The 9,332-nt window shown below is 35.4% G+C and overlaps 1 long non-coding RNA gene across 1 annotated transcript; it reads left to right on the forward strand.

Annotated features, from left to right (window-relative positions):
• The first annotated feature begins 6,605 nt into the window (after positions 1-6,605).
• On the forward strand, positions 6,606-7,537 carry LOC131238500 (uncharacterized). Its single transcript, XR_009167873.1, has 2 exons — positions 6,606-7,042; positions 7,134-7,537. It is a non-coding gene; the product is annotated as an uncharacterized LOC131238500 (long non-coding RNA).
• The last annotated feature ends 1,795 nt before the right edge of the window (positions 7,538-9,332 follow it).

The raw sequence follows: 9,332 nt of genomic DNA on the forward strand, positions 1-9,332 counted from the left end.
GACCGTATGCATTAGAGACGGTCTTTAGCTGTCTTATAGCGGTCTTTTGAGACTGTCAAAGACTGTCTTCATTAGAGACGGTCCTAAACCGTCTCTAATGCTCAGGTCAAAAATTAAGAACAAAAAAATTATGAATTTTGAAAAAAAAAATAGTTGAGAAGCTTAGAAAAATAATTAACAATGTTTAGGAAAAATTTAGATTTTGAAAAAAAAAAAACTGTGATTTATAAAAATCTAGATTTTGAAAAAAGAAAATTTTCGAACTTTGAATAATGTTGATAATTTTGAAAAAAAAAAAAAAGATTTCGATAAAAAATGATATTTTAAAAAAGAAAATATAAGAAATTAAACAAAATTGTGAAAAAATTAACAAATTGTAAAAATATATATATATATTTTTAAAAAGAAAACTAGATTTTGTATTTTGACAAGAAAAATTAAAAAGTTATATAACAAGATTTCGATAAAAAAAAATGATATTTTGAAAAAGAAAATTTAAAAAATTAAATAAAATTGTGAAAAAATTGACAAATTGTAAAAAAGTATATATTTTAAAAAAGAAAACTAGATTTTGTATTTTGACAAGAAAAATTGAAAAGTTAGATAACAAAAGTGAGATTTTGATGATGTGTTATATATCCTTGCCGCCCCTATGTTTCTCCAACCCATTTTTAGGCCGGGTATAAAAAATTGTGTAGATTTAAATCTTAAGTAGACCACACCACTGGAAAGAATGATAATATAGTACCTCACCATTAAAAATTATAAAGAGCCCATCGTAAGGTTTTAGTAATGTTTATTTGCAATCCAACTTGTTGATAATGTAAACAAGATCTAGATGAAGGTAAACTACAAAGATCAAATTGATCCAAAACTTTTGTGGCCTTCAAAAGGTTTTTAATAGTTATTCATCATTGTTTTGATTGATATGGCCCACCTGAGATTATTGAGTTCTTATGATTTGAAATCACATCCTAAAATATGATGGAAAAATATATGGACGGTGTCGATATATATAAAATATATCAAGGTGGGCCCTACATGGTTAGAGTAACACCCATGAAGGAGTTACCTAGATAGTGAAATAGTACTATAAGGTCACATCATAGGAACTTCCCATGAGGTTAATCTGTGTGCGCCCCACCATGATTGTGTAGAACATCAACACCATGCATTTGATGTGTCCCCTTTAAGTCCAAAAATCAGTCGTACACGAAACTCAGGTGGGCCATAGCATCTAAAACTATGTGAAGACATCCCTAAAATATATAAAAGCATTTGTGGGGCCCACATGAGTTTTGGATGTGTATGAAACTTGGTCCGACTCTGCATCCAAGTGGGACACACATAATGAATGGGCTGGATCTATGAACCACATCTAGGTGGGCCCAATAAATGATTATGAATGTTTTAATGGGAGGGTAACCCTCTCAACTATAGTATGTGGTGTGGCCCACCCAAGTCATGGATTGACTTTATTTTTAAGCTCGTGGCCCATCATGGAATGATGCATCTGATTGACGGGGCAGATCCAAAGTTCAAGTGGACCCACCATAGAAAAGAGTGGGATAGTGACACCCACTATTGAAACCTTTTTAGGGCCCGCCACGATGTTTATTTGAGATCCAACCTGTTTATAAGTTAATACAGACATGGAATAAGGGAAAACATATATATTAGCTTGGTTGAAAACTTCTACAGCCCAAAGTAAGGTTTTAATGGTAGGCATTCAATTCCCACTGTTTTTTGTGATGGGGTCCACGCGAACTTTGAATCTGCCTCATACTTTGGCTCAATCACAAGAAGTTTTTAATGTTGGATATTCAATCAACACCATTTCATGTGGTGTGGTCCAAATACTTGGATGAATAGGAAAAATAAATTTCATATTGATCCGAAACTTTTGTGACTCCCAAAAGGGTTTTAATGCACATTGCATCCTACCCTGCCGTATCCAGTTAGTAATGACATAGTGAATGTATTTGGTTTATCCACACTGTCAATCCATTTTTCTAGATCATTTTAGTGGTTAAGCCCAAAATTAAAGCATATCCAAAGCTCAAGTGGACCATACCATAGGAAACAGTGGGAATAATGATTTCAACCGTTGAAATCTTCTTATGGCTTATAGTGATTTTTATTTGTCATCCAGCCTATTCAATAGATCACAAATACATGGATGAAGGGAAAACTAAAATATCAACTTGATCTAAAACTTTAGTGGCCTCCCAAAAATTTTCAATGGTAGACGTTCAGTTTATACTATTTCCTATGATGTGGTCCACTTCAGATTTTAATAGGCTTCATTTTTTAGCTTATGTAATAAAATTATATGTTAAAATGGATGGATGGAGTGGATAAAATGAATAAATCATGGTGGGCCCCACAGGATTTACTCAGTATGCTTGGGAACGGATTGGCTACTCCCCTGACACCAGCCAATGGCTGGTGGTCAGTGCTCTGTGGCCCCCACCATGATGTATGTTTTTCATCCATGCCATCCATATATTTTTACAAATAAATTTACAATATGAGACCAAAAATGAGATATATCCAAATCTCAAGTGGACCACATTATAGGAAACAGTGTTGAATGGGCGTCGACCATTAAAAACATTTTTGGTAGCCATAAAAGTTTTGGATCGAGCTAATTTTTGTTTTTTCCCTTCATCTGGTCCTGTATGACCAAATCAATAGATTGGATGTCAAATAAACAGTACAATGGGCCTTAGGAGGATTTTAATGGTGGATATCCAATCACTATTGTTCTCATGTGGTGTAGACCACCTGAGATTTATATCCCTCTAATTTTTCGCATAAAGCTCTAAAATGATCTTTAAAAATGGATGAACGGAATGGATGAAACACATACATTATGGTAGGGCCCACAAAGCACCGTCCATGGACCGCCCAAAATTGGGAGCGCGCTCAAAACAAAGCCGCGCCCAATCTCCTCCCATTCTCTCACTCGCCGTGCGCCCTCCCTCTGCCCTCTCTCTCTCTCTCTCTTACCTCGAACATTGCTGCCAGACATGGCTATCGGAGCTTGAGTGGAGGATTTCCACAGGTGACAGCCATGGATGATGGCGAGGAGTTCCACATTCGTCACGAGATTGAGTGAAGTTCACTTCGGGTATGATAATGGAATCCCCAATCTGATTCCAGATTGAAATCCCCAATCTGGCAACTGGATTTGGGGTTCAAATTTAAAATCCCTAATTGACTAATTCAAATCCAAAAAAAAAAAAATCCTTAATTTCAACTGGATTATGGGATATATGACTAGAATCCCCAATATGGGACTTGGGATTCGAAATCCCTAATTTCTGATTTGGGGATTCAAATAAAAAAACCCTAATTACTAGATTTGGGATTCGAAATCCCTAATTTCTAATTTGGAGATTCAAATAAAAAAACCCTAATTGCTGGATTTGGGATTCGAAATCCCTAATCAGCTTGTATGGGATTCTTTTTTTTTTTTTTTTTTATTTTTTACACACGCACACACAACCCCACACACTCACGCCAAACGCACACAATCCACATTCATGTCTAATTTGGCCCTTGTCGACTCAGGCCCATCTAAGCTTTAGCCCACATTCATGTCTATGGCAGCCCATCTGCACATCTCCATGTTTGACAATGTGGCTTGGATTTCATACTTATGTGTATCATTCTCAGACATGTGCTTGTCTAGATGGACCACCTTATACATGTCTGTAAACTTATACAAAATTTTGACCTTTATGAGAAGTCATTTCCTTTCATAATTCTTTGTCATGATTAGTAGATCAATAAACTCATTTGTTGCTGAGGAGTATGATAACATGCAATGCCTAAGGAGGCTGCTAGACATGGGATGTGTTTAGTGTGGCCGTAGTAGTTGTTGTGGAGGCTGCTGGTCATAAGATGAGATGGATGTTGCTGTGGAGGGCCACTACATGCCATGGCGTTGTTTTTATTTTTCTCGGTACAGCTGTGATGATTTATGGGTTGCTTATTTTTGGATTGCTTTTAGTCCTTGTCTAAGCTTAGATTCCTTGTAATTGTTTCTTTTTGCTAAACACAATTTGACAGACTGAAATTCTCAAGAATCTAATTACTATAGATGTAGATTCTTCAAAATTCAAGTGTCAAAACCACATATAAATTCCTTTGAAGACATTTCTAACCTCACTTCCATCTTTTTCTACCTTTTTTCTACCTTTTTAGGATTGCTTCTTAAAGGTGCCGTAGAAGAAGAAGAAGAAAAAGAAGAAGATGCAAGTATGTATGTGTATGGACCCAGTATTGATTCGATAAATAACCCCATTAGTTGTGCTTTTAGTCATATAATAATTCTAATAGAAAGAAGAAATTATGGCAAAACTGGTGGAACTGGTGTAGGATTACATTTATATTACATTTTGTGAATTGTCATCAAAGGGTCCTGAGGTTTGAGAAAATTTCAAGAAAGAATGATCTTTGGGCAAAGCATTGTCTTTTGCTTGAACGAGGGAAAAAAAGTCATCCCTTTCATGAGAAAAGAAAATGTATGAAAGCCCACAAAAGAGAAAAGAAAATGTATGATAACCCACAAAAGGAAAAAAAAAAAAACTATATTCAATACCTTTAAAAGCCATGACCAATGAAATGTGATTCTTGAATCTTGATAATTTGAGTTAAAAAAATCAAGCTTTTCTAATTATTAGCTTCCTTTTTTGGAATTGATGAAACTAGAGGAAAAGTCACTTGTAATTTTGTTTAGATCTTCAAACATTTTAGAATTCAAACTCGATATTCAGTTGTGATGATGATGTAATTTTGTTTTTTTCCCATTTCTAACACCTTCAAATTTGGACTACTCACTATTTACTTTTGACCATCTACTTGATAGCCATCAATCAGATAGTAAGGATTGCTTGATCAATGTGATTTTTAAGATGCTCCACTCATAATGAGTTATGAGACCCACAATTTTGATGATCTGGTTAAATCTACTAGATGTCTTTTCATTAGATTTTAATCGCCTATGTTTAGCTGAGCATTTAATAATAATTATTTTGCTTTTGTTTAGTTGAGCAGTTTGAAATTTTCCATTGCCAACATTTTACATGATAACTCTGATATATAAATGTGTAAAATTGAATTTGCAGCTTTAAGTTTATCTTTCAACCAAAACTACTGCTTGAAAGGGAAAGGAAAAAAGAAAAAATAGAAATTTGATGTGCCTATAATGCAGCCCCTCTACCTGCCAGCACACATGTTAAGTTGGCACCATGTGGTAAACATCTGGGCTTATGCATCATGTGGACTTCGTCATGTAGATTTTTCTAGACCCTGGCCCAAAAATGAGGCCATTCACTCATTAGGTGAGCTACAATGTGTGAAACAAATGGATGGTTTCCATCTACTTGTCTCATACTATATGCCCTGCTCATGAGTTTTTATTGTATTAACTTTTGTGCCAAGTAATCTATATGGTGGGTATTGGATCTCTCACATGTATGCCAGATTGGCATGTGTTTGAGTGTATAGAGGAACTGGGCTATACATGGATGTTGAATTAACAAACTTCCTGGAAATTATTTCACCGATCTTGATACTTTTGCAATTTGTGAATGGGTCTGTTGTATAAATGGAAGTCAAGTTCATCTATAGAATTCTTTTTCTAGAGCAACCCATCCATCTTGAATGTAGACTGATGGCTCCATTCCTCTAAAATATCAATTTCTTGTGCATGTGAGGTTCACTTAATCAATCAGATAGATTAAAAAAACATTCAAGTGGAAAGTAGGGATTTTATGAATTTTTAGACTGGTAAAGCCCACACCACCAATCGTTGGTATTGGGATTAGGCTTGGCGCTTCTGTGCTATGCCCATCTTGGACTTTGGTCTAGCATGAGCCTAGGTCCGGGCCTAGCCTGGCCTTGTACATGTGGCATATGACTCAAGAATCAACCTAACAAGTCCTGATTTAAAGCCCAATGTTTAAAGTAAAGATGGATTAATGTTGAGTCTTGCCAATGTCTGTTGATATTAAATTCCATGACGTTCAAGGGAAGAATTAACGTTTTGCCATACTGAAATTTTATTGGTAAGGGTTTAGCCAATCTTAATAATTTTTATGGACGTAGAGGCCAATTAAATGTTTTGAGATAGCAGCTGAAAGGTGTCACACAGTACATGATGCAACTATCCAGTATAGTTGCATCATGTTCTTGGGGTAAACATGTAGTCGTTGGCATAGGAACACCTTTCTAGATTATGTGGAGCAAGAAAGAAGTTAGTTTTCTTCCCTTTACCATTGTTGTTTGATTGTTAATCCATGCAACGATTATTTTTTTATGCCTAGGTCTTAGCACTTGCTATTTTTCTTAGAATTTATTAGTTTAATAACCTAGCTGTGTAAACTATTAGACTTTGTTTCATAAGCATAAATATGAATCATCTTCTTTCTTCTTTTTGCTAGGTGGCATCAAATCTAGATGTCATAATAGATGTGTATGATTTCCTCCATTTGGGAAGCACTATTTCTAGTAAAAAAGAAGTAAGCAATAAATGTCTAGGTGTAGATGTTGATTAAAAACAAGTAAGCAATGAAGCAACCCGATCAATCTGATCAATCTACTCCCTGGAGAGGTTGGAAATCAAATGACGCAGGAAATGAGAGGGTTCAAGATGCTAAATCCCAAGATGTAAATTGTTGGAACCAACTAAATGATTCATCTGCCAAACCACATGTTTGGGATAAGGACAAGATGCATGGTCAATCTAATTCTGTCTGGGGTAGTCAGAACCTAAAGGGTACCCATACAGAGAGATCTTCAGATATTGGTGGTTGGAATGAAGACAGAGGACAAGATGAGTTGAATCAACCAACAAGATCTCCTGTTTGGAGTTCTTCCCCTATTGAGAAGTCTTCAGATGATAGGAGTTGGAAAGAAAATAGAGCACAAGCTTGATTTCTATCGACTGACCAGAGCTCCTGGATGGGGTTCTTTGAGTAGATCCATTACACTCAATAGCAGAAGAGATGTAGATTCATTACACTCAATTCAGGTATGGTTTGCACCAATTCAAGTGACTGTACATTAGGCATTCAATATATAAGACTGGAGTGAGACTGATTAGGCATTTAAATGTGTTGCAGGATGTTGTTTGAATTACTTGTCCTAATAGGTGCACAAGTTGGGATGGATTGGACTTCTATCTTTAAAAAATGCCATGATTTCAGGAAGTTATTATTGTAATGGAAAGTTAAAAAATTAAAAGAGAGAGAGAGAGAGAGAGATAATGAACTCATGGAAAGAAATGTTCTTTATCATTAGGGCTGCTTTCACCGTGTTTGATGCAGAAATTGTCACCAACTTCACAGAAAGACAAATAACATCAGTGGCCACAGATTGCAACCTGGATTTAAACAAGGTTCGAAGTGCCATCAACAATACTAACAGAATCCTCTAGGTCAGATTGTTGATTGGACCTGATTTTATTTAAATGATCTTGATAATCCATTTTATTTAAATGAGTAGACCCAGATGTGCGTCGGAGCTATCCAGATGTTGAGCAGGGGTCCTTAGAAGGTGGGAACTACTATTATGACCATGATGAAGATGTCCATTTCCTATGGACAACATTGGAGTGGCCTATCCATTTGGATAGGCCGTGTTTATATCTGTATTTGCTCAAAATTGGAACAGACCCGGATGTGCGTCAGAGCTATCCGGATGTTGAGCGGGGGTCCGTGGAAGGTGGGAACCGCTGTTATGACCATGATGAAGCTGTCCATTTCCTATGGACAACATTGGAGTGGCCTGACTACTTGGACAGGCCGTGTTTATATCTGTATTTGTAGGGAGCACACCCTTAACCTATAACCTAAACCTATTCTCAAATCCCAAAACCTATAACTACAACCTAAACATTAACCTAAACCTATAACCTATAACCTAAACTTAATTCCCTAAACTTTAATCTACAACCTAACCTAAACCTATTCTCAAATTCCAAAACCTATAACCTAAACCTAAACCTTAACCTAAACCTATAACCTATAACCTAAACCAAAACCTATAACCTAAACCTGAACATAAACACGAACCCGAACCCAAACTTGAATTCCTAAACCTAAACCTATTCTCAAATCCCAAAACCTATAACCTAAACCTAAACCTTAACCTAAACCTATAACCTATAACCTATAAACTAAACTGAACATAAACCCGAACCCGAACCCGAATTCCTAAACCTAAACCTATACTTATAACCTAAACCTATTCTCAAATCCCAAAACCTATAACTATAACCTAAACCTTAACCAAAAACCTATAACCTATAACCTAAACCTATAACCTAAACTTAATTCCCTAAACCTTAACCTAGACCCTAACCTAAACCTATACTTATAACCTAAACCTATTCTCAAATCTAAACCTATAACCTAAACCTAAACCTAAACCTATAACATTAACCTAAACCTATAACCTAAACTTATTGCCTTAACCTAAACCTATTCTCAAATCCCAAAACCTATAACCTAAACCTAAACCTATAACCTACACTTATAACCTAAACCTAAAACCTATAACCTAACCTAAACCTAAACCTATAACCTACACTTATAACCTAAACCTAAACCTAAAACCTAAGCCTAAACCTAAAACCTAAATGTATTCTCAAATCCCTAAACCTAAACCTACACCTAATCCTAATCTCAACTCCTTAACCTAAACCTAAATCTAAACTTGAAAACCCAAACCTAAACCCGAACCCGATTTCCTAAACCTAAACCTACACCTATTCTTAATTCCCTAAACCTTAACCTATAACCTAACCTAAACCTAAACCTATAACATATACTTATAACCTAAACCTATAACCTTAACCTAAACTTAAAACCTAACCTAAACCTTAACCTATAACCTATAACCTAAACCTATAACCTAACCTATAACCTAAACCTGAAGCTTAACCTAAACCTATAACCTTAACCTAAACTTAAAACCTAACCGAAACCTTAACCTATAACCTATAACCTAAACCTAAACCTTCATAACCTAAACCTAACCTTAACCTATAACCTAAACTTATAACCTTAACCTAAACTTACAACCTTAACCTAAACCTATTCTCAAATCCCAAAACCTATACTTATAATCTAAACCTAAACCTTAACCTATAACCTAAACCTATACTTATAACCTTAACCTAAACTTATAACCTTAACCTAAACATATTCTCAAATCCCAAAACCTATACTTATAACCTAAACCTAAACCTTAACCTATAACCTAAACCTATACTTATAACCTTAACCTAAACTTATAACCTTAACCTTAACCTACTCTCA

This window comes from Magnolia sinica, chromosome 3 (assembly GCF_029962835.1).
Source record: "Magnolia sinica isolate HGM2019 chromosome 3, MsV1, whole genome shotgun sequence".
In the NCBI taxonomy this organism is placed as follows: Eukaryota; Viridiplantae; Streptophyta; class Magnoliopsida; order Magnoliales; family Magnoliaceae; genus Magnolia; species Magnolia sinica.